The 25447-nt window shown below is 41.8% G+C and overlaps 1 protein-coding gene across 4 annotated transcripts in view; it reads right to left on the reverse strand.

The window, feature by feature from the left end:
• The window catches only part of RAD51B (RAD51 paralog B), a 434917-nt gene that overhangs the window by 407089 nt on the left and 2381 nt on the right, over window positions 1-25447 (reverse strand). Inside the window, exons 1-2 of one of the 4 annotated variants that reach the window (XR_001864437.1) lie at window positions 15095-16278; window positions 14826-14995 (exon numbers count right to left, since the gene is read on the reverse strand). The gene's annotated coding sequence lies outside the window, so the exon portion shown is untranslated. Of the gene's footprint in view, window positions 1-14825; window positions 14996-15094; window positions 16279-24349; window positions 24470-25447 lie in introns of those variants that run through there. The other 3 variants (XM_017741917.1, XM_017741918.1, XM_008639532.2) reach the window with 3 other exon arrangements.

Consider the following 25447-nt stretch of genomic DNA (forward strand, 5'->3'; position numbering starts at 1 on the left):
CCTCAGATTCTTATTACCCAAATAGTACTTATGTAAAAGTAACCATTCTACATGACTTTTTAATTACTTTCATTGGCACATCACTGCAGCTACTGTGTTCTTTCTTAAGAATGGGAGAATCAGATGTGTATCTGCTTTCTGCTTTAGCAAGGATTACAGTAGATACGAGAACGTGTTGATGCAAATTGACATGCATTTTTGAGCAATACCTCTTTAAGTGTAATTCTTATTTTGCATTTTCCCTGTGAGTAAACACCTAACAAGCGTACCTTTGCAACCATGGACAACATTCAACGAAGATGCTGAAAATCTGGCTTCAACATTGTCAGAGAGGTCTCACACACCATTAGAAGTAAAGGTTTACAGAACAGTAGATGTGTACAGAACACTAGGTACTAGATTTGGCCCCAAGACATTAGTTCATCAGTGTTTAAAGATTTATACAGTAAAGTCTTAGTGGTACTTATGTGCTGAAGTCATAACTCTGAGGAGATATTCATCCTTCAGGTAACTAAGAGCCTCAATTAACTGTGGCTCAGAAAATAGGATTTCAACTGTACTGAAGTGTGGAAGAGCTCCAGCAGATCGATTAATCAAGCCCTGCAATGAAGCTAAAAGCATACCACAGACGTCTCCAAATACAGACTCTCAGTGCCCGCAGGAAGGATCTGGAGCCCTGGGATTTTGGTCACTTCTGACTCATCTGTTTTTGCCACTTCTCTGTCTAGACTCTACGTCCATCAGGATGCACATTGTCTCCCTTCCACATACTGTGGGGTAAGAAAGCACAGTCTATTTCTTATCTGCGTTTTCCCCTCATTTTTGTCTCTAGCTCCTTTCCCATAAAAGGCACATCATTTTCCTGCCACTCCTTGTTTTCTTGTTCCCTTGCCCAGTTCACTCTGTACCTGCTGGCAGCCTCTGATCCCTGTCTATCTTTCAAATCTGGTCCAAAGAGAATTGGGATACAGTCAAAAAGAATGACGACAAAAGGAGATTAAATTAATCCAATTACCAGACTAACCCAAAGGGATGGGGAAGTGTGGTTCTTAGTGATAATGCCTGTGTGTGGACTGCCCAGAACGTACCATTTCACAACGGGAAGGAGAAAGGTAGGGTTTTCTTGGGAAGGAGTGTAGAGGGGGGTGGCTTCTCAGAGGACAAAGAGAAAATATGAAGACATTGTTTAAAGAATAGCTTTCTGACTAAGGTGATCTCATGAATGGCAGTAGAAGTGCAGAAAGTGGAGACTTTCCATGTCCTGCTGCACACATTGCAGGAAATGTTACCTTACGTGAAGGCACCTTAGCCCACCTGAGTGACCACTCCAACTTGAGAACAAATTAAGGCAGTAGCTCTTTACTTACAGTGACCAAGAGGAATGTTTCCTTTGTACCTGACAGAAGTTAAGAGCCCCAAGAGTCATGCAAGTAGCAGACTTGAAAGACACTATGGAAATGACTGAATCCAAACCTGACATCTACAAGTACTAAGCCTAAATCTCCCCAGCATCTCCTTCAGGTAAGGTCTTGTTCTTCTCCAAGCCTGTTGCTATAAGGCTCTTGAGCCTTACCTGCTGCCTTTCCCTGTTTGAAAAAATCTGCCCTGAGTTCCCAACATTTGCTGATACTACGGTTCTCAAAACAAGCAAATGTCCAGCAAGAGCCCAAGTGCCTGATGTGCCTCCAGCACAAAGCAGAGACTTTGAAGCCAGAACTCTCCTACAGGAGCAGGCAGAGCTTCCCATTAACACTGAGGAGAGGAGGGAGCCAGAATTACGGAAGGTCTGTCCCCAAGGAGATGGCATGTCCAGGGAGCACAATCTGCTCTGAGAATCTGTATCAGCCATCCTTCAGTTTTTGGCGCTTAGTTGCTGGATTCACCATTATCTTAACCTGGACAGTTGACTTCTTTCTCTGCAGTGAGAGCAGACCTGAGTTCCTACAACCCAGTTTTCAAAAGGTGACACGTTCACACACTGTGACTGCAGGCCTCATAGTTCCCTAATGGGCAACTGCCTGACTCTTAAGCTCCTGTAAGCTGGGCCCCTTCATATCAAACTGTGTATTCAAGTACAGTGGTAATCAAAATTCATGTGTGTTTCAAAAGCTTAACACATGATATTAGCTGACTGAAGAACATAATGCATATCATGCCTTAAAAGCAACCCAAACCAGAGTAACTAATGGAGAGAGAGAATTTGTCCTGCCTGAAACACAAGAGTTTACAAGATTTTATCCTTTCCACTGTCACTACACAGCCAACACATGAAAAGAGAAGACAACATTATGGCAAGACATCATGTGTCACCCATCTTATATGGTTTCTTACAGCTTTTTGGAAATTCAGACAGTTCATTTTGGAAAAGGCGGAGTTTTTTTCTTCTTAGCAAATGCCTCATCTTTCCAAAGCAAAATGAAAAGCAAATAAATCATTCTGCTTCAACCTACAATAAAAAATTGGTCAACTTACAAAGGTCAGTATCAGTAACAAACAAATATGCTTAGCCCAACACTTCTGAACAGTCTTCAGAAATAAGCCAGAATCAGGATGAAATGGATGAAAGCCAGATTTGGAAAAAAAAAAGACAAAAACATTCAAACATTTTTCACATTGAAAATAAAGCTTGGCAGAGAAAAATACTATGACCAAGGTGCTGAAATATCTAAAATCCTAGCTTGCTAACATACTGACACAATCCAAGTCACTTAAATCTGTATCATTGACAGATTCAAAGTAGTCTCTCCTCATTTCCTACAGGCAAAGGTCAAAGCATCATTTCATAAAACTAGCTGCTTCTTTTATGGAGATTCTTGTTGCATATACACAACTGTAAAGAACTGTTTCCCTCTCCTTTTATTACTCTTCACTGGTGCGCAAGCCTTTAAAAATTCCCAGAATTCAACTGATAGTAGGTAACTGGATAGTTTAACTGGACAGTCACTCTTCTTCTAGAAGGAACAGAACTGCTGCAGCTCATAAAGAAACGCAGCATCTTGGTCTAAGCTGAGTTAGGGTTAAACCCTGCAAGCAGAAGATACTGCATAAAGTCAGATGAAACAGGAGAGAGCACACTTTTAAGCACCTTCAGGTTCATAGCCCAAGACTGTTATGAAGAGTTTCCTTCTCTCTTTCCCCTTTTGGAAATCTCTTGGTGGTAATTCTACATCAAATAATTTTTGCTTCTCAATATATAATCTTTTCCTTCCTAATATTGAACTATTTCTGAGATGTCAAAGAATCAGGTCTCCTAAGTGCTATCTGCTACTCACAAGGCTGTGACTCCTCAAGTTTCCTCCTAACATCCCTGGTGTAAAACTTGAGCAGTCTCAGAGTACTAAATTATGCTTTTTCACAACAGGAATCCCTGTGGAGCCTCCAAGATTACTTCATCTACCTCATCTTCTTAATTTCAAGTTCACACAGACATCAGAGGCAGAAACATCCTGGAAAGGAAGGGTAGAAGAGGATAAATCTCAGAATTCTACTGACCACCTCATCATGCTCAACAAGATCCTCAAGTAGACAACCATGCCAACAGCTGGGAAAGGAGCTCCTCTAAGCAGTTGCCCAGTTTTTCCCACTAGTGCCCACCAATTACCATACCATGGGTATTAATCATGCTATCACTGGCTTGCAAAGTATGTAATCAGCAGTGGAAAGATATTGTATGCACAAATAAATTAGTGATGAGTTTTGTACTTTATTGTTCATATTTATTTCAATTCAGCATCACTTAGGTAAATTTGCCTTCATAGACTTGTCAAATTTCTCTGTCCTGAATAACAAGTCAACAAAAACTTAGGTTTTAGGGCCTAGTTCCTATACAGCAAACATACGCCCCACTGTATTGGGTACTTCTGTTCCTATTTATATCTTTGCAAAAGACGGCTGACATTTTTAGCACTGTTATTTCCTAAAGGTATCAGGAAGCTTAGCATTCAAGTTACAATTACAAAAACACCATCTTCATGTTTTATGCACACCTGTCATTTTTCTCTTTTATAAGCCTGAAGCTTGAGATCCTCCATAAACCTCTAACATTTAGCTGTTTATGACTCCCCTTCAGGTCATTCATTTGATTATGTGCTGTGTGTCCCAAGAAGGAAGCACAAGAGTTTTCCCACAGGGAAACATGACTGAAACTCAATCTTCTGAAAGGTGGCAAGTCGTCCACTCAGGAGCTCTTTCAAAAAAAAAGAATAACTCAACTTTTGGGCCCCATGTAGAACTGGTATTTGCCAGGGTATTTCTCCCTGGCATTCAAGGAAGGTCTTAGCTCTTCAGACATTAATTTCTTAGCTCAGCATGGGTCCGTAAGCTTTTGCTGTTGCATTCTACAGTTCCCTCCTTTTCCAATCAGTCAGCTTTTGAAGGTACTGTTCCAGTAGTGGTTCCCATCACTGTTCTTCCAACTGAGACATGTGCTTCCAGCTGCAGCTTCATGCACTCCAGCTCATGAACCAGGGAGATGGGTCATAAGGATGGCCTGTGTCTCCCCTGACTAGAGCTGATGCCACCTTGGTTCTTTTCCTACTGTTTCTGAGCTTCTTATTGCCTCTCTCCCAAATCACAGATGTGGACTGTTCTCTAGTTTGGACTGGACCATAGATACCTGCTTTAATGAAGGCAACATGCTATGTCTACATAAATTTGAATTCTATCTCTAGCTGTATAGATATATAAAGATATAGAGACACCTTCATATATTGTCCTATTTTATTTGCTGATTTGTCCTCTTTTCCCCTCTGCTTGAAGGGGATGGATTTTTTTTCCCATAACTGCCTCTTCTGAATGTGTTCATTTTTGTGCTGAGGTGAGCTTTTACAAATGCTACAAACACTACTATTGGATTTAGATTCATACCTTCAACCTGCCAATCATTTATCACAGCTTCACAGAGTGTGCTCACTTCAGCCTTTACAGAGCCTCTCTGAAAATAGATCCATTTAATATTATGTTTATACCCTTCTTCCACATTTCCTTTTGTGCCTGCAGCATGTCCAAATGACCATGTCATACTAAACAGTCTCCCCAATAAAACCAACAAATTCATTGCTCCAATACTGGAAAGAATTTTCAAAATCTACCTGTATTTATTAGTCAACCTAAGTGTAACCCTAACCTTGGGTTCCTTAAGACAGAAAAGTCTGTACGTATGTGCCGAGGGCTGCGCCAGAATATTCTAAATGCCTGAAGTTCAGGAATTTACCTTTCATAGTACAGCAAGCCCAGATCATGAAATAAAGCTATACCATAGCTTCAGACTGCTTTACAGATCTATCAGTTTATGGTTGAGACCCAACTCACATTCACCCCTTTTCTGAGATCCAATCTACACATCCAGCCTTCTGAAAAATTCTAAACCATCTCTTGTGAATAGCAGCTAACATGCATCTGCTTCAGGACTTGTGGAATGTAACTGCATTATGTCAATATCACCTACTTCTAAACACCTGAAAAAGGAATTAAGCTTCCACCTTAGAAAAGAAAATCCTTAAGAACTGCTAAGTCTAATCCTAAACTCAGCAAGGATGTAAAAATACTACTCACCTCTTCACTCAACTGTCAATCTGCACAGAAGACATTTTCCACTCTCAGCTGCAGAAAGATGGCACAGTTGCAAAAAGTGAAAGCACAATGATAGAAGAAGACTTGAATTTGAGTCCACACACACAGCTACTGCAGTAGAAGACACAGCAATTTTCTTGCTGGTGTATTTGTCTTTATTCTGTTTTACATGCTTCAAAAAAGAAAATGTTCCAAACCACACAGAGCTCTTTTCTTATACATATTCATTTAATTCCCAGCGATTGACAAAACATCCTCGTAATTGAAACATAGGCACTAATTGGCCAAGATTATTGGCCATCTCAGAAGAGAGACAAGATAACAAAGTATTCTTTTACTTGCCTCTGGAAAATGCTTTTTCCAGAATAGGTAACTCAGGTTGATGCATAATGCAGAAAGTTCATGTTCTCACTATCAGAGCTTCTCTTTCCTTTAAAAAAGCACTGATGTTTCTCTGTACAATCCAGACAGTAACTTTCAATGACCCTGAATTCCCTTTACAAAAGTATTTGTGATGATCATGGAGGGGCCTTAGGAAAATGTGGAGACACAAGTGTGAAGAAGGAGGAGTTGGTGGCCCAGTGTCTCCATCCAGCTGGGGTTGTGATGTGCTCAATCTTTCCCCACTGCAGGGCTCCACAAGAAAATGCTCATGCCTGGAAGAATTAGCTACTGCAGATCCAGATGATGTTTTCAGTAATTTTGATCTTACTGCTTTGGTCAGATCAGAGACAGAAACATGATATTCAACTTCAAACAGCTTCAACCCCAAAGATGGTGTGAGTATCTGTAATTTACTGGCACCCTTCCACCTCCCTCTCAATATCAGCTGACTCAGTAAAACCTATCACCTCTCCTTAGAAAAGCGAATATTGAGCTGAACAGACTTCACCTGGTTCCCAGAAGAGGCTTATTTTTGAAGTCTCATGGCAGCCTAGTAGCTGAATGCTATGAAACACAGGACACCTTCAGCTGAAACACTGGAAGAGTCATCTACATCAGATAGGAACATGGAAGAGGAAGTGGTAAGACCACAACTTCCCAGCCATGAGGTTCAGTTCGTTTTTTTCTTAACACCTCCTATACTCAGCTTCTCTTTTTGCCAAGTACCAAGCTTCCACTCATTTCTATCAACTTGTCAGAGGAAGTTTATTGCACTCTGCCCCTGGTTGGAAAGACTCAGTTTCCCCATGGGGCCTGGCAAGCACAACCAGAAAAGGAAACAACCATGGCTGTGTCATCCTCTACAGCATGGAGGCAAACCTGCCAACCTGGGGTCTCATCCAAACACAGTAGAGGCTTTTCAATGGATGGATAATTCAACTGGCTTCCTTCCATTGAACTGTAACCTAATGCTTTACCTAGACACCATGTAATTGTCCTTTTGTATTTAAAGAGGGGAGACAAGAATAAGAGAATCTCAGAATAATTTGGGTTGGGAGTGACCCCAAAGACCATCCAGTTCCAACCAGCCTGCCAGGGGCAGGGATACCTTCCTCTGGATCAGGTTGCTCAGGGCCCCATCCAACCTGGCCTTGAACACTTCCAGGGATGGAGCATCCAAAAATTCTCTGAGCAACCTATTCCAGTGCCTCACCACCCCTCACAGTAAATAATTTCTTCCTAATATCCAATCTAAACTCACTCTCTTTTAGTTTAAAGCCATCACTCCTTGGACTATCAATCACTACATGGCCTTGTAAAAAGTCCCTCTCCAGCTCTCTTGTAGCCCTCTTTAGGTACTAGAAGGTTCTATAAGGTTACCTTCTCAGAACCTTCTGTTGTGCAGGCTGAACACCCCAGCTCTCTTAGCCTGTCTTCACAGCATAGGTGCTCCAGCCCTCTAATCAACTTGGTGGCCTTCCCCTGCACTCATTCCAACAGGGTGATGTCCTTCCAGTTCTGGGGACCCCAGAGCTGGATGCAGCACTCCAAGCAGAGTCTTATGAGGGCAGAGGGTCTCAGTACAGACCCCTGAAGAACACCATTTGTTCCTTGAAGTCCATTGGGACTCTGAGCTATTCACCACTACCCTTTGGATGCAACAGTCCAAACAATTCCTTATCCACTGAACAGTCCACCTATCAAATCCATGTCTCACCAATTTAGAGAGAAGGATGTCGTGGGAAACCTTGTCAAAGGCTTTACAGAAGTCCAGATAAATGACGCTTGCACCCTTCCACTGATGGAGTCACTCCATCATAGAAGGCTACTGGGTTATCAGGCAGGATTTGCCCTTGGTGAAGCTGCGCTGGCTGTCTTGAATCACACAAGAGTGTCCTGGCCCATTAATGACTGGGCACAGAGTTCCCAAATTGGCAGGGCTTTCCCAGGGTCACACTGCCCAGATCTTCATTTGTGGTGCCCTTTATACTCAACTGATTTTTTCAGCTTTCATTCTACCATCTCAAGAAAAGTTTAAAGATACCCTCTAAACAACTGGTTGTTATTTTAGGAGGCACAGCTGTTATTTAAGCAGTGAGGAACTGATACCTCTTTTGAGCTGACACTGAGCTCTCACTGACTGAAATGCACTTCTGACTTGTTTGGTTTTTGCCTCCAGTAATCTGCCTTACACTATTACTACAACATGATACCATTCTAACAAATTAATTATTTGCATGACATGGTTTTACTAGATTTTGAATTTCATATAAACATTTCATACACGCATGCACACAACGGCCCAAATTAATTCACGAATTTCAGGCACTTATCCAAGGTACCTTACAAGCTTCACTTCCGTACAGGCTCCCATTTGTAGTTACTAGAGCCTGTGAAGGTACCTAGAGATGGGCACATTCTGTAGACGAAAGTGGAATTGATCATTCCTGATGCTATCTTTCCTGCATCTTTCCAGTACGTACTTAAAGGTGCTTAAAGCATGTACAACACCGATTTATTCACCTTGGTGAAATACTTGAGGTTACATAGGGTAGTTTCAGGTCTTATCAAACAAGATTTTTTCTTTATCTTGCTTTCCTTCTGGGCAACAATAGGCACCTCATGCCTCTGGGCAAAATACCAATTGAACAAAGATGTCAGTTCTCATCTGTGTGTTGGGAACTGTCTTGTGTTAAGACTAGAAAAGAATTCCTCAGTTTTAAGTAAAATGGTTTGATAGTGTTCACACTGGACACCAAAAATAACCCTTTTCAAAAACCCCAAACCTTAAATTCTTTTTAAACCATCTTTAAAATCTGCTCAGCAAACAGAGCATCAGGTGACCCATAGCAAATAGAACCAGAGAGGCACCATGTCTTGTCCATGTTTATGAGTTTGTTTATGAGTTGTCATTTTTATGTCCATGCTTAAGAGTTGTCATTTTTGTGCCTGAACTGTGCTTCTACTATTGGCAGTCCTGGAGACACACACTCTGGTCAGCTGTCCATTCCTTTTTAGATGTACACAAACCTGCAGCATACCAGGACTTCTATGACAATCACTAGCTATTAAGCAATACACTGTTGGTAGAATGAGTAAGAATGTAAGTTTTTGTCTCCTGCTAAAACAATCTAAATATCATTCCATAATATTACTAGTCTTGACACATGCAACAACAAATCCATCACATTACACAAAGACCAAACAGCACTATCTGCACAACAGTTCATAGCAATGCCAAGGTGTTCCAAGTGTTAGTATTTTCAAGTGTGCTTGTTTTGCATCAGCTTGTACTTAGAAGCTAGATTACACTGCAGCTAAGTATCTTCACTGTCTCTGAGAGTTCCCACAGCTGGAAAGATATGCAAAGTTAACTTAAATATTACATATGCAAAGTGAACTTTTAAATGAATGTGCCTCAGCCAAGGCAGTGCTGCATGTGTGGCAGATAGATAAAAGTTCTAGCAGCACACATCTGTGCCTGAAAAGAAATGGAGGGTGACTTTTGCCATCCCATGCTGATAGTAGTTTTCTTGGGTATTTCTTATGTCTAAGTCACTCTACTGAGTCACCTGCACTCAGACACTCTGGCAGCACAGTACCAGATGCAAAGTTTTGCACTGCATCCACAACATTGACAGATCTTCCTTCCTTCCTTCTCCTGCTGAGTTTACAATGACCAGTATATAAAAGAATAAGGAGCATCTTATGCGTGGAAGCAGCCCCCATACAGCAGCCTGCCCTCACATTTTCCCTGGTAGAGCCACAGCATGTAAAAAGTTCCAAGAGTCTGGCTACAAGCAGACTGGGTATCAGAGGATGCTGAAAAAAAGTGAAGCTCTTCTACAGAGCTGCATGAAGGCTCAGCAGTCAAAAAGCAGGGGACATTAGCAATCCACTCCAACTTTCATCCTGGGAGTACTAAAACTAAAATATCAACTAGACTACAGTAGTTCTTCCAAAGCAATTCTAAAAGGCATTGAGACTGATAGATAACACAAAGAATAAAAATTTTCAGTTCCCTTGAAGTTGCTAGATAGAGCTTAAAAGACTAACTATCAAAAAAAGATAAAAGAATGCAAAAGTATGCACACAGGATGATAAATGTAGCTGGAACCAGTGGATAAACAGAAAATTAGGAATATAGTGGGGGTTTTGGCAAGTTATGTAACAAGAAGCAACATGCATGCCCAAAGAAAAGTTCAAGGAATGGTCACCTGTCATATTGGGGCACTCAGTAAGTACAACCACCAGAGACCCCTTTAGATGACCCTCCAGGACCATAAAAGGACTTCCAGTTGGAGGCAGATGAATGCAAATTAGTTCTAGGGAAAGTAATGTTTCTGTATTAGTTAGGAAGTACATTGTAATGAATGTGTATAATCATGATGGAATAAATACCCTGTTGTAAAGTTTCATGACACACATTCGATTAGAGGAGATATCCTCTGAAAGTGTCCAGCACTGTAATAAAGAATGCCTGCTCTCTAATACTTCAAATTGTATTAGAAAGTTTATTTTCTGGCTGATTTCGGTATCACTACAACAAGGAAGTGAAGCAAGTAGAAGCAAGAAAAGGACTTTCCTAAGTCAGTGCCAAGGTAGCTACATGGATGGGGTTGTTGAGCAGCTCTGCTGCCTCATGAAGCAATATGCAAACTGATGCAAGTCTTGTAATGAGCTGTGCTAGCCCTAGGAGAGGCACAAGGGGCAAACAGTGCAGTGAACTGACACAGGACTGATGAAACCTCTGCTTTATTACTAGGTTTGCCATGATCTGCAATATGACCTTGGACACGTCACTCCACCTCTCTGTGCCCCTCCCTGACTGCCATCTGGCTGATTAGACTTCATGACACACATTCGATTAGAGGAGATATCCTCTGAAAGTGTCCAGCACTGTAATAAAGAATGCCTGCTCTCTAATACTTCAAATTGTATTAGAAAGTTTATTTTCTGGCTGATTTCGGTATCACTACAACAAGGAAGTGAAGCAAGTAGAAGCAAGAAAAGGACTTTCCTAAGTCAGTGCCAAGGTAGCTACATGGATGGGGTTGTTGAGCAGCTCTGCTGCCTCATGAAGCAATATGCAAACTGATGCAAGTCTTGTAATGAGCTGTGCTAGCCCTAGGAGAGGCACAAGGGGCAAACAGTGCAGTGAACTGACACAGGACTGATGAAACCTCTGCTTTATTACTAGGTTTGCCATGATCTGCAATATGACCTTGGACACGTCACTCCACCTCTCTGTGCCCCTCCCTGACTGCCATCTGGCTGATTAGACTGAACTATTGGTGTGAGGGCTGCATCTAATTATAGATTGGACTGGCAGGTAGCACAAACAGTTACCTATACTGACAAAAGTCATCAGGCAAAACGGAAATAGAAAGAGCAACTGCATCCAGTCACTTGCAGAAGTGGCAAACTGAGGTGCAGTCAAAAAGGCTGCACAACTAGGCAGCTCTTAGCACCAGTCTCATTTGCTCAGTCATCTGTGTCACATGGATTCCCAAGTTTACCAAAATATTTCTTTCAGGGTGCCTGAAGGTCCATCTCTAAGTCAGATACAAGCATTTGTACTTAACAGCACATTCAATAAGCTTCTCTGTACAGCACTTAAGATTGAGTAATTAAAGGAAATATTTCTGCAGTACAGTTTCTCATTAGCAACCTAATTAGCCTTCTGAAAATAATTAACATTCCTTTCTATAAAGGGAACAGATGACCCATTACATCCATTAGACAAGCAAAACAAATGCTGAAGGTAAAGAAGATTTATTCAGGGAGACAGCAAGAAAGCATCCAGCAGCAGTACAAGTGAAAAAGAATGGTTCACAAATGCCTGTGAACCATGAAGACTGGAAAATGCAAGTGTGTGTGCAGAACTAGTATGTGCATAACTGCCTGATCTGTGCACGCAGCATTCACACTGAGCATTTTCTTTCCCCTGCCTCTAGGATCCACCGGTAATCTCATCACTGAGATGCTGAAAAATTCCCCTCCAACTTGTTTTGAAAGCCGGAATTAATCAACCATTCACAGTCAGAAACAGCTCTCTCCACATGCAAAAATTCCCCAAGGATCATGTATTTTGACTATTAAAACACTCTCAAAATGCCCATTAAAACAAAGCATGATTTAATGTCAGATATAGGGACAAGTGACTTGATAGCTATGAACCACATGAAGTACACCTGTCAAGTTTCACGGGGTGGTGCTTGATCAGTTAGCATGCCCCAAAAGAGTTAAGCATGTTTCCTGACCAGTGGGTGTTTGAAATCAGTGTGTCTGCAGAGTCACAGGCACCAGTATTGTGGGATGTGTGTGTATATACAGATGACAGAAAGCAAAGGACAGAGGTCAATACATCACTGCCTGGTGCAGCAAGAACTGTGGTATCAATATTGTTTGATGCACTGTTTCAGTGCAGAACAACAGATAAAGGAGAAATAAGCATCCACATATTCAGGTAACATAGCAAACATTCATGAACATGCAGCTGCATTTTCAGCCAGTTCCACGTTTGATACATACTTAATTTCCCTGGCAGGAAAACTGAACAGTCATAGCCTTCAAGTGTGATTGCAGTGAGGGCAAAGCTCAGCCACACAAAAGCTTCCACAGCTACATCACTATGGAAACCACAAATCCATTGCCTGCTCTGTTTGTCTACTTCTTTCACTGATTAAAAACAAACAAAGAAAAGGTATGCTTCCAGTTTATCGCCTTTTCACTTTGGTCAAGACCATAGGATGACAAACACATTTTACCTTCTTCAGAAGCAACCATTTCTTCCTTGACAGCTCTCTTTGTGAAACCTACCCAACCTCTCAACCCAGCTGGACAGTCATCCCTCTCAGCATGCTTCCACCACTTTTTTTAGTGAGGACTTTTCAAATGCAGTCTGGGATCTTATCTTAGCCTCCACAGTTTCCTTCAGCTTCTGGACTAGGACAACTTCAAAGGTGACTCACTCTAGGGCACATCCAGCTGGCTGACATAATGAGAAGCTGAAAACTGGTCTGAACACAAGATACGATGTCTTGTTTTGACTGAAGTAACATTCCCTTCCTTTCCAAGAAGCTCTTTAAGAACATTTGAAGTGTTCTCAAAATGGAGTAGGGCACATTACAACAAAGGCTGAACTTTTGCTTTAAGAAGACCATCATTTCTACAGCCCACGGGATGATGAGAGGTTACTTCTATGTCTTCAAGGATATCACAACAATGCCCAAGCCAGTTTAATGAAGGACAAGCTCAACAGAGTGGTGATCACAGTCTGCAGGGTCTTGTCCCCATGGCTTTGAAAGCAGATCTGTCTGCATCTCCAGCAGACAGCATACTGAATAGCCTGAGTGGATGGAACCTACAGGAGGCGGAGGAATGAATAATTCATAGTCTTGTTCTGCTGCCAATGGATGCATGTTTTCTTGTGCCCATACAGCATTCAGTTTTTGTTTTAACAGTAATAGGAGACTTCTGCGCTTCATTCAATGGTTCTTGAGGATAGCAAGAAGCAGCATTTGCTCTACTCACAGCAATAGTACCATATACCAGAGCACTTGCCAGACACAGCTTTCTTCAGAAATATTCACTGCTGCATCACTAACAACGTCTGGACTCATACAAAGCTCAGTCCATCACCATCTGCCTTCTCGGAAAGCTGCTGACACTTGCTTTGTCATAACATTGCAGCACTAGTCTGGACTTTGCCACTCAATAGATGACACTTGTTGATCAACTGAAGCCCAGTAATCAGCTACACAATGGGCAGCAAAATCACAGCTGGAGCTCTAGGCAGGAGCTGACCCTGCTTATCCACACTGTTAGCACTGCCACAATTAAGTCTACTGCTTTCCTTCAGCAGCTGACTGGGTCTGTTCCCCAGTCTCAGAGAGTATCAGGGGTCTCTGAGCAAGAATACCCAGAGTAGTGGGACAACAGAACAGCCCAACACAGGATCTCTTAGGCACTACAACTAGGAGAGTGTAATGAGACATCTGAGACAGGACAGACTGAGGGATGATGGTGCTACGTATATCTGAAGTTTATGCATGTAGCATCTACATATTCAAAGTGAGTTCCCAGTTAGAAATAAAGTACGGTGCACAACCTACCCATGAAAGCTGATCCACAACAGGGAAAACAATACTGTAGCTTGAACCATGCCACATACTTAAGACACAAAGAGCATGTCGTAAGTGCTGCAGGGTCTGGAAATTGTTCTGGTCCCACAATATCCACCCCACTGACCAGAATCAATATAAAGTTTTGCTCTGGGATATAAATCACCCTTCCAAATTGATAGCATTTTACATGCACTCTGTGGAAGTGTAACTGATTGCCACAGCATACAGGAGAGTGGCAAGACGAGGCTAAAAAGATTAGTACAGTAACACACTGATGAATCAGGTGCAGAGATTGCACTGCTTGTTAGGGCCAGGAATAGATTCTTCATCATCCAACTCACACCTGTGCTTTCACAGGAGAGAGCAACCCTCTGCTCTTTACCTACTGCTCTGGTTTAGCTCAGAGATGCTGCTCCACTGTCCTGATTGTTTCAACTGCCTAAGGCTATCAGAGTGTGAGGTTTCAAAGAGACAATAACACTGAAAAGTTTGGCTGTATAGGTTACAAGCAATCAGAATGATGTGACTCACAGCAGACAGAAATCAAGGGTGATGTGTGCAAACGGCGATCTTACGCCTCCAGAAAACAACTTGAGGTTTAAACCAATAGAAATAACTTTGCAGTCTACATATTTAAATTTCAAAGGTCCCATCTACAACGCAGTCAGCTCTGTACTCAGAGAACTGTTCTGTTTTTCTGGTCTGAGTGCAGTCCCACCAGTTTTACCCTCCAGACCTTACCTTTTCTGGGGAGGGATCCTGGAGATCTCCCACTTTTTGGCCAGCTCCCAGCTCACAGCATCCACAGGTAGACTAGGTTGCCTCCAGCAAGTCCAAGCCGTTTCAGATGCCAGTCGTTGTCAGCCCAGGTGCGTGTGACCAACAGCTAATACAGCAACCAGACAGCCTTCCTAAACCAAAGAAGTACAGTTTAATTTTAATACAGCAGAACACAAGAGAGGCTTTAAACACTGAACGAGCTAAGTGTATGGATAGCTTAGCTCCAGTACCTTGGGCCCTGGAAGACCTGACTTCTTCAGAGCCCCCACACGGCACCTGTACCTGCCCCTTGCCCAGGGTGGCACCCTGACAGCTGCCTCTCCTTGGGTGAGGCTGAGCCTTTCTGCTCTCCACTGTCCTTCTGGATCTCAGCCACAGCAAACACACGGAGCAACTTCACTGGAGTCAGTGACCAAAGGTTCAGTGCTACCATCTCAGCTGAGCTCTCAGTTAACCCTTGGAGGGTCTGCCAGAAATTGCTTTACCTCTATTTTCCCCATCAGTGTCTCAATTTTTTAAGTAAGCTTCACTGCTGATACCTTTCCACCCCCATCCTACCTCTCCTAACAGTGCCTCATCTTCCCCAACCTCCTCTCGTCCTCACTTCTCCAATCATCACACTTTACTTCTCTCTTTCCCATTCCAGAACAGAGTGTGGACTTCATGTAAGCAGACCCTTGCCACTGCCACCCACCCAGCACCCCACCTGTTCCTGGAGGCATTGGCACTAACTCTCGTCCCCACTCCAGTGATCTGACTGCCTTTCACTTCCATGTTGGGGTCAGGCAGCAAAGCTGCATGATCCAAGCAAGTGGAACCCATGAGCTGGCGCTCTCCTCATCAAATGCTGACATTTAGGATACCACACTCCTGATTTTGACAGAAGTCATGCCTTGAGGTGACAGCTTCAAAACGTAAGTATCCAACACCTTACTTAAATCAGCCTCACAGATCTTACAGTCCAAGGGCTTGTCTATACATAGCATTTTTCTGGATTAATTGCCTATGAAGAAATTAAAGCAAGGACATTTATGTGTCAGACTGTGTAACAAGTGAGTTCTTCACATTATCCTAATGAATCTCAGCATTTCTGAGCACCAAAATCCAAGAGGAATTTGAGATACATGTTTTCCTTAATAAACAAAAAACAAACCTACACTGTTTTTATTTAGATGACACTGAACTACAAAACCACGCCAATTAAAAATGCAGATTAAATAACTAATCCTCCCCCCAAAAAAAAAATCCCAACAAGATTAATGGAGCAATGAATAGCATAAACCGACTAATTAAATCAATGTAATATGGGTATTATTGGGACACATCTAGCACCTTCTGCCTATGCACTGAAGCTTACATCTACTTTGGAGTCCCTCTTATCATGAGAAATATTTGCTATTTTACTAGCTACATATTTGTGTATCAGACTGGGAAAGAACTTGTTTGTTGTCTAGCGTTGGTATAAATTTTTGTCACATCAGTGTTCCTAAAAATTATTTGCACATAACCTATTTTCCTTATATGCATTTTGCCACAGTTGGATATTTGCCACAGATTTCTACTGAGCTATTTATCAGACATATGCAAATAAAATTTCAAAAGGCATTTTCCTAGAATCACAAGAATACTGAGAATGCTTTTTACATAGTCAGACATACTTGTCTATAATTTGATATGTAAAAGACTGAGAAAAAAATCATACAAAATAAGCAACTGCGACACATTCCCAACTCCTTCAACACAGAAACACTAACATTACAAAAGGCTTCAAGCCAACCTAACTTTAGGACAACACAGTCCTGCTCAATCCATCCCTTTCCCTGGCACCAGTGCTCAGGCCACCCATGGGGCTTCACCCGGAGCCAGACCAAGGAACTCATCAGCCATCTGAATGCTACCCCATGCTACCCTAAAGACTGTTGGTTTTCAGCTGTATCATCATCTCTCAGATTTGGCTGACAGCACACAGCCCAGAAGTAAGAAGTTCCCTTTTCACAAGGTATTTCATTACTTTGAACTCCAAGTGCTGGAGAAACCATACTTTTGGTTACAAATGTTTCTACATTTGAAGGAAAACACTCATTGAAGAAATCTTCATTAGTAAAGACTATGTCATAATACACGTGAGCAGAGCAGTAAAGCTGAAGAGGAAGATTTGACCTTAAGGCTCACATGATTAATACAAAGCTTAGGCCATTCAGAAAAGGGGATTTGGTTTTTTGTTTTGTATATAAATGGACTTTTTGTGTCAAAATACAATGATTAAAAATGCGTAGTGTTTGTAGTAAGGGAAAATCAAACAGAAAACCAATAAGAGTAGCATGAACATCCACTTGCATATACAAAAATAGTTAAAAACTAAAATCTCAGATGTCCCAAAACAGCACTTCCTGCTCTGACTGTTCCTCTGACACAGACATCAACATTCCTGGTGTCAGCAGGTTGGGGACTGCACATGAGCATAATCTAGCAGTACTGCTCATCAAATGAGAATACAAAGAAAAGCAAAAAAAAAGGAAAGTGAATTCCTAACTGGAAAGTGGTTAGTTGTGCGTTCCTTCTACTGCCTATTTTAGTAATTACACTTCTTCATTATTTCTGCAGTTCTCTACAAAGAAAGCTCAGGTGCATGCAACTACCCAGTGGTAAGTTGTGCAACAGAAAAATCAAGTCACAACATTGCTCCGTGACTTATCTGGGATTCTCCTGGAAAGAAAGTGCCACATTTGGAAACAGAAAGTGAGCATGTGTCTTCTTAGAAACTCCCCCTGTTTTGGCAGAGGATGATGCAGATTTCCCTTTCAACTGACATCCCACCATGCCTCTTGATGAGGACTTTTGAACCTGTTCCTACACTGGACTGAAATACTGCAGGATATGTGGGACAGTCCCCCATGTCCTGAAATGCAAATGCCTTTTGTTCCTTCTGGAACAACAACAAAACAATTAGAAAACCAACTCTGTAAAGCAACAACTTGCAACCCAAGGAATACAAGGGATTTCAGGGTTATGTGCATACTTTCCCAGATATATCCAAGTGGGTCCCCTATCTGTACTGAAAACTTCTGTCAAAGCCCTGAGGAGCACATTAGACCTCTGGAGTTTCAGATTTCTTCTAAAAGCCATGCCACCACCTAACATCTGAACAGGCTTGGGCAGATGCCTGCATCCCCACACAACTACAGTCTCTGTAAATGCTTTTGTGGCTATTTATTGCCAAAAGCAAAAATGCATTTAGAATAACTTCCAAGAGTCTTTATTTTTTGCTGTTGTTATCTTGCAATATCTTTGAAAAAAAAATTAAACTCAGGTTTCAAACAAACACACAATTGAATTCCCTCACGCTGTCTTACATTATTATACTTTTTCCTCTGTGTATACTCATCCCTGCATATGTTCCTTCCATTTTGCTTCTGCTAAGGCAATGAAAATGAACCAGCTGGATTTACATACATATTTTCATTAATTACCATGGCTCTCAACATTTTTGGGCCAATGGGCCACTGTGAGTGTTTTAATACTTCTCACAGCTTGCCGTGTATTCCTGTCATCTACCTTTTAACATAAATCTCTCACCCATTTTCTTAATTTTCATGGTCCCAAGGATGAGCTCTGAACTACTTGTTGTAAGCTGCTGAACCATCAAACACTCACAGACCCATCACAGGGAATGGTTATTTACTCATATACACTCACATACTGTTCATTATCTTTGAGAGCTCATCTAAGTTCGTTGTTGATTTCCAGTTCTGTGAATACTTTTCTCTAAAACTGGGGTCAAATCTGACCTCACAATATGGCAGATAAAGCAGGAGATGAGTCAAAAAGGAGCAACTCTTACAAAACTCCACCTACACTTTCTTTATGAAGAAGTACAGAACGCACGTTACATCATGAAAGCACACTTACTGGCTTTTTGGTAATTGAAGGCAGGGTACTGTTGCCTGGCAACTTATCTGATTACCATTTTTTCAAGAATCACATGCACGCTTAGATATGTTGCATAATAATGTCTCTCTTCTATGCAGCCTAACCCAATGGGAAAAAAAGGGGGGGGGGGGGGAGGAAAGCTACCAAAATTCATATCTTTCTTTTCTGAAAAAAGGTACAAGATAGTAGCTCAAAACCAGGTTGAAACATTAGTATTCCTGATTTTTTATTCCTGCTTTTCCCAGCTTGCTGAATGTGCTTATACAAGCATTTTATCTTATCTACTTGTCTGCAAAATGACACTAATAATACCAGCCTCACAGAGACACACTGAAAATTCATTAAGAACTGAGAGAATCTCAAATGAAAGATGCAGTGGAAGTGCTGGTGTTAGCACTTACAGCTTTTTAGTACTCCAAATGTTGCTAAGCCCTGGTCCTTAAGCGTAGCAAATGTTCATCATTGTCATGACATTGTCCAGCCCTTGTTTCTCAAACCAAGGAAACTACATTTCTCGCATCAGAATGGGACACTTTCCCACTTTCTATGTCTGATACATAGCTGGGGAAAGAAAAAATAAAACAAAAAACCTACTCCCACTGCCCCACACACAAGGCAGCACTCCAAGTACTGCAACTTGGAATTGCAGTACTAAGCATTAACACAGCTCTTCGGGTTTGTACCATGAAAATCAGAGAGAAATCAGAAAATGTGCATGCATGACATTTTTATAAATCAACATGCTCTATTTATTGGTCGGATCTTTGAAAAACTAATTACACTCTAGCTAATCCACAAAAGAATTAAGAGTTGTCTTATGGTGAGCAGTAGTGTCCTATACATTTTGGTCTTTAGAATACAAACACCAAAGTGAGGCATTGTTTCCAAAAAGCTGTAACTATCTAAGAGGAGAACCTGGATTCTAGAAGTTGATCTTTTGTACATGCACAAGTTATAAGGCAATATAAGATAACATAATGAACTGCCTTCTTTCTATATGCACCTTAGTATATATACTATATATATATACTGCACAGGAAATGGCTTAGCTACCCAGGGCGCTCCTAATACCATGCTAACCTCTGTCAGCCTAAGTGGCTGAAGCTGATGGTTTGGAAAGTATCTCATCTCCATGGTAAAGTATGAAGCAGCAAAGGAAAATGGAAAGCAACAACAGCCAAGCCCAATACTGCTAAGGAATCATTACATTACCTTCACAGCAGCTCTTGTCTCCCTAGTAAGACATTCAAGCATTTTTATATACTGCACCCCACAACCTGAAGCTCTTGTGCAAGTCCACTTCCAATTAAAAGCTTAATTGTGAGGTCTGCCTTGGAAAGAACTGCTAGATCAAAATAAACCAAATCACATGTTATCTATCATACCACTAGGGGAAACGATACACATCTGGAAAATGCCAAAAATTACAAAAATAAATAATTCCTCCTCTAGAACTTACTGGAAGCATCCTTACCATAACCCTCTGCTGATACAAAATCCAAAGAAAATACGTGGCTCAAAGTGTCCCGTGGGTTAAGCAAGCCCAGCTTTGCTAGGTCGGTTAGCAGGAGAGGAAACAGCCAAATATACCACGATCATCAGGAACACTCTGCTGCAAGCAGAGAATGACTCTACCTGCAGCTCTGCATAGACACAGCCCCAGCCAAGATTTCTCAGTCCAAATTAGGCTGGTGGAGCCAAATGAGTTGGATCATCTTCTGTGCTTGTATTCTGGATGAAAGAAATAAAAACAAAACAGACTCCCCATCCCCAGAAGGCACTTGGCAGTACACATAGCACTATGCCAGAGCTACCCATACTAGAGAGACAGCTTCCCCCTTCAGAAGTACTTTGTCATGCTCCTAGCAGAATCATGAAAACAGGACAGAGAGGTGCTCCACAGAAGTTCTTCACATAGGCTACATCCAATAAATGGCACACCTGGGAGCAAAGATCCAGCAAGGAAGAAGTCAAACAGCAGCTTCACTACGCTATGCTATCAACACTCACCTAGTGACTACTAATAGTTGGATTTTATGCCATGAAACCAAGACAGCAGCATCTGTGGTAGGGAAGATTCCCTCTGTCATTTAATCCAACTTTGACAGAAGCATGTGAGGGCGGGGGAGTTTTGAAATAAGGTTGTGGTGAACTCTTGTGCACTGACACCAACAAAAATCCAGAACAAAAGAAAGGGTAACATAAAACACTTCCTTCTTTTATGCAATGATTAGACACCTCTGACCTAGTAACTCATAGGTATGCTCATTCAGATATGCCCACAAACAAATTTTTAAAGCAGTCTAGCTTTTATTTTGCCTCTGATGACATGTTAAGGAGCAGCATGCACCTGCAAATCCTTTTAAACTCATTTAGGCTGTACTGCAAGGTGCATAAGCTCTGGCTCACAGTAGACATTATTGGGCGTATCATTTACAAGGAATGTAGTGCTCTGACTAAACAGAAAGAGAGCGTTGTTCTGAATTGGCACAGATGTTGGTAATCTGCTCCTGCAGAGCCAAAGTCTTTGCCCAGTCTGGCTTTCTTTCAAGACTTTTTGTAGTCGCCTGCACAGCCACCTTACCTAGGAGCTCAGGAACCATCTGGATACTCCTGCCTCACGTATCGTAAACAGAAATGTGAAAAGCAGACCAGTTCATTTCTGACGTAGAGAGCTAACCAGCCCTCTGCTCCCTCACCCAGTCTGTACTGAGGCTGAGGAGCTAAAGCAAGCAGCACGGTCAGCTGATAAAGCCACCAGAGAATACCAAAACACATACAGGAAGCAGATCTGAGAAGGGATCATTTACAAACCTGTACCAAGCAAGCCACAAGCAGGTAATACCTTTTATGTTGGAAAGCATTAGCTAACTAGATGATCAAACTTCTTTCAAAAGAAATCAGGAAATATACCATATTTCTTCACCTTTCACATAAAGCAAATTTTGTTTTGATACAGAACTCGTATTGCTCATTTCTTTCACTCCAGAAACAACCCAGGAACACCACTGGACACTGCCCCATCTGCAGCTATACAGGAACACATAGGACAGAAGTGACCACATATAAATTTGCTCAGGTGCCATTTCCCCATCTGCAGGACATGGCTCTGGCATCTGAAAGCTTAACAAGGTACTGCAACTGCTATGGAGGTAGGAAGTGCTTCCCACAAAAGGATGGTGAGGAGTGGGAATAAAGGCTTTTCCTACCTCCTGCTGGCAAACAATTTCTTTAAGTAATTGACCCATTTTCTACAGAATAATTAGCCCTAAGGAATGAAGCACTGCTGCCCTTTAATTAGCAATGGTGTTACCTCTCCTCTTACCATGTAATAGCAGGCTGTCTGAGACTGAAAAAAGAAACAGAACATCACAACAACTTAATTTCATTTTCTTAAACATGGCATTTGTTGAAGGCAATCCAGAAACAAAAAATCCTAAGGTACAATTTGCAACAATAAAATTTTCCATTAGTTCTATGATTTCATCATCAGAACAAGGTCTTCTCCATGCCACCACTCTTTAAGCCTCCTCAATATATTTTCTCCTTTTCAGAAGCTTTTTCAGGATGCTTTCCAATCATTTTCCATGAGGAAAAACTTCTTTCTGTTGTCAGACAGTTTAACAACAGAAGGGACTCTTTTGCCTAAAACCTAGTCAAATCTCCTGCAGATCATTTTATTAAAATTTCATGCAGTTTCTTGCAACACAGCTCAGCAACTTGGATAAGGACAGAAGTTCTTTAGTTTAAGGAGAGTAGATGTGCATACCATGAACAAGAAGCACAAGAAAGCACACCACAGCCAGTGACGCAACTCCAAAACTTGCAAAGGACTCTTCAAAACGAGTCTCACAGAGATGACATTTAGTGACCAATCCCATGCTGCAGAGAAAAGAGAAAACCTACAAAGCCTGGCCCCAGATTCTGCGACAAGTACGATTCTAAGGATACAAACAAGACTTGCCATCAAAGCATGTGATGATAGCAAGAAGTTGGGAAGTTCCCCCTGCCGCAGGAAGAGTGCACAGTCTCCTCTCCTCCCCCTCATACCCCCTACCTTCTTCTTCCTGGCATGCTCAGTCCCCAAATGCAGTTAATTTCTAACACTTTGGAAGAAGGCAAAAGTTAAATTCATCTGACTAATTACGCCATGAGAAGAAACAGCCTTCCTGGACACAATGCGGTGCCTGGAGCAGCCCTGAAACACCCGATCCGAGGACAGTCATTGTCTTAACCAAGCAGACAGGTATTAAAAGCACATTTACAATGCTGGAAAACAACTCCTCTCCCCGGTTCTTGATGTGTGGGAATAAGTAGATCCACAAATTACAAGGCCAAAGGGATCCCTTCATCTTCACTCCCTAGAACATCTCCAAGATGCTGAATTATAGATTATAAAAAGATATCTTAAAAGACTCCACATGCTATCGACTTCACCACCTTATCCAAAAACCTCTTCCTGCCTTACACTCCAAGCCAGAAACCTGCATCTCCTTTCAGGGTTAAATTTGCCTTTTGTTTGTTGCTTGGCACCACATTACATTATGACATTGTCAGCAAAACTGCAGAGTCCCCACTACCAGGTACCATTTCCACATGGATGCAGGGATCTAGGTTACCCTCAACCCACACATCTGTGCTATCCATACCTCTTGTTTTAGACCCCCTTTACCATTTCTGTAAACTGCCATGGGATCTTGTCATAAGAATTCCAAGGTTTGAACTCTCCAAGGAAGCAGCTTGTTTTCTGCCTCCACCATCAGCCCTCAGTAGAGTGGGAACAGCAATACTGACCAAGGCTACGGACATGCTCCCAGAGCCTCAGCAAGAAGTTATGCAGTTACAAGCAGTACTACCTCAACTCCTGCTTGTCCCTCCATTTCCTTTCCACCAGACTATATTACATACTTTTCAATATTCCTGTGATCAGAGGATCTCAGAATGTTTCACATTAAATAAGATGCTTCTAGCACTTTTGCTGAGCTTTGTTTAAGAAGCTGCTATAGCTACTAGTTAAACCAAATGACTTGGGGGTTGAGTCTTGTGTTTCAATTTGACAGTTACCTGTGAAATGCCATTTTCCTGTACCTCAGTTTCCCCTTCTACTAACAGGGAAACACCCATGCTCTTCAGTGGCATCTTCAACACAGAAATATGAATTTCTCAGATGTATGCACTGAGAGCATGTATTTATCAGGGAGAAAATACCTACTTTCAAATTTAGTGAAAAATCTTAATTTATCCACAGTAGCAAGATGCTGTCACCTAACACAGGAAAACTGACATTTCTCCATGGAAGAAGTCATACACTCTCACTGGGACGAGGCACCAGGATTCAAGAAGGACCTTCAGGATGTGTCATAGGTACAAGAGTATCTTACAGACTTCCTACATGGTTTTCCTCAGTGCTGAAAGTGGCTACAGGCATTATGGATTCCATGTCAATAAGTCTTTCTTTTCTGTTCTGTAAGAACTTATGGTAATTTTTGTTTTCATTACTTCCTATTTACCACCAAACGGTAAGTAGCTAGCCCCATCTCTGATGTTGTACATACATTAATGCATTTGTGCTCCTGGAAACCACGGAATGGAGCTCTTTGGGCAATCTGTTCTTCTTGCAAATCCCCAAAGCACACAGCTCTGGCAGTCATGGAGATGTTACCACCTTGCCTGTGAAAAAAATCACCTCCTGCAGGGACTGCTTTTTTCCTCAGAAAAAAGAGTAAACAGGACAAACCTGTCAAATAAACGATGCCAGAGAACAATACAAAGTATTCCACGTAACAGAGTTTTACTGCATCTGCTGTGTAATTACGAAGCTTAACAAGTTTGTACATCCCCAGTAGTTTTGGACTAGCAATGTGAAACAGTCTCTAGGAAGTCCTAGTGTAACGGTCCAGCTTAAGACGAGCAGGACAGGGCAGCCTCCCCAGCATCCCTGCTCCTAAGCATACTAGAAACAATTTGCAAAACCCTAGAGTAAATGAGTAAATGGGGGACAGAAGGAATCAGATTTTCCATTTTGCGAAAACTCAGCTATTCTGAATATTTTTCCACACCAAAAATGGAACAAGAGCAAACATCTTGAGATTAATTTAAATTAGCAAGAAAAAAAAAAAAAACCCTCTCATTTTCAGCTGACTGTACTATCTGTATCCCTGACTTCTGGCTTTACACACAGGAGTAATTCACAAGGTTGCAGAAAAGTCATTGAACAAACCAGAGCCAGCCCCCACCTCCCAGTTCTGCTCTGCAAACGCTGGGCTCATTCAGAGCTATTTCCCCTAGTCTGGAATAAAGTTTTACACAAATCTATACAAAAAAGATGTTTCGAGACATTTCTCTCCCTCTTCTTTTTTTTTGTGAAAAAAAACCCAGAAACAAAAAAAAAAAAAAAAAAAAAAAAAAAAAAAAAAAAACACAAAACCACCACCAAAAAAAGGCACTGTCCAGTGAAAAGCAGCTCCGATTTTAACAACCCTTCTATCCCGCTTTCCCAGAGCCCCAAAAACTTCAAAGTCGGGGTCGAGGGCTCCCGAGCAAAACCCCCTCGACACCCACCACGCTGCCGTCCCGAGCACCTGCAGCGGATGGCGGGGCCCGGCCTGCGGGGGCTGCGCCGCTCCCCGGGAGGGGGCGACACACCGGTGCCC

Source organism: Corvus brachyrhynchos, unplaced genomic scaffold, assembly GCF_000691975.1.
Source record: "Corvus brachyrhynchos isolate BGI_N302 unplaced genomic scaffold, ASM69197v1 scaffold115, whole genome shotgun sequence".
NCBI lineage: Eukaryota > Metazoa > Chordata > Aves > Passeriformes > Corvidae > Corvus > Corvus brachyrhynchos.